This window comes from Pteropus vampyrus, unplaced genomic scaffold (assembly GCF_000151845.1).
Source record: "Pteropus vampyrus isolate Shadow unplaced genomic scaffold, Pvam_2.0 Scaffold12687, whole genome shotgun sequence".
NCBI classification, from domain to species: domain Eukaryota; kingdom Metazoa; phylum Chordata; class Mammalia; order Chiroptera; family Pteropodidae; genus Pteropus; species Pteropus vampyrus.
In genome coordinates this window covers 1-1,069 of record NW_011901468.1, presented here as the reverse complement: position 1 = coordinate 1,069, position 1,069 = coordinate 1, and the positions used below count along the sequence as shown (strand labels likewise).

General features: G+C 49.1%; 1 pseudogene; it reads right to left on the bottom strand.

Moving 5' to 3' along the window:
* Window positions 1-560: 560 nt before the first annotated feature.
* LOC111735048 lies at window positions 561-672 on the bottom strand (annotated as a pseudogene).
* Between the last annotated feature and the right edge of the window lie 397 nt (window positions 673-1,069).

The following is a 1,069-nucleotide window of genomic DNA, read 5'->3' as shown; positions in this document are numbered from 1 at the left end:
CAGGTGGAGGAAATAATACCTGGATAAATACTGGTCACTGAGGACATTTTCTTTATATCAACATTTGTGACGGGAAGTTCTTATGTCTCCTGGCTGTTACCAAATAAGCAGTGTGTTTCAGAGAAGAGGGAAACAAAGTCTTGCCATGAGAGGCTGGAAATAGGGGGCCTCGGCAGCGCTGTGGGCAGCGCCTCCCCTTAGCCTGACATCAGCTCTGGTTTTTGTTAGATGCAGTCTTGAGTGAGGATATATGTCCAAGAGTTAGGTGGTCTTTGGAAGTGCTGACTTTACGTTTGTTCGAGCAGAGTGTCTTTTATGCCTTTTCATTCCTCATTCCACGTTCCACATCACTGAGCCTTGCAAACTTCGCTCTCGATAAGGAAACAAGATCTCCCGTTCCATGGCCGCCCGAAAATTCCAGTAATCGGCTTCCATCGGCACCCTAAATGAAAGGGGTGAGGGAAAGCCCCCCAGAATCCATCATCCCAAACCTAACTTTTCTTTCCTCCGTGAGGAAATCACAGGATCTGGTGACGATCTTTTTTTTTTTCTTTTTTTTATGGCTATAGCACTTGGTCTTCCTAGGTGGTCCAAGTACTAATCAGGCCCAACCCTGCTTAGCTTCCAAGATCAGACGGGATGGAGCGTGTTCAGGGTGGCATGGCTGTAGACTGGTGATGTTCGCCTTTTTGTTGACTTTCACTTTTATTATAATTATCTAATTATAATTTTCAGTAATGATTTTTTCCCCCCCGGGATGTCGGAGTTGAGTTTGGGAGAATGTGTTCGTCATAATGAATGCCGGTGGGCGGCTGGGTGTGCTCTTGGGCCTGGGAGCTGCGTGCGCTAATCCCCACAGACGGATGCTGTTCTAACTCTCGGGGGCAGGGCTGAGTCGTGTCCCCTCCCCCGGACCCACACAGATGACCCCTCAGCGCACACTGCCTGCTTCGCTGTTGGAAACGTGTAGCTGGGTGACACAGGTGTTAAGAGCTGGGCTTCAGAGAAGACATCTGACTTTGAATCCTGTTTCTGCCCCTGACCCTCCTGAGTCCTTGGGCAGACACCA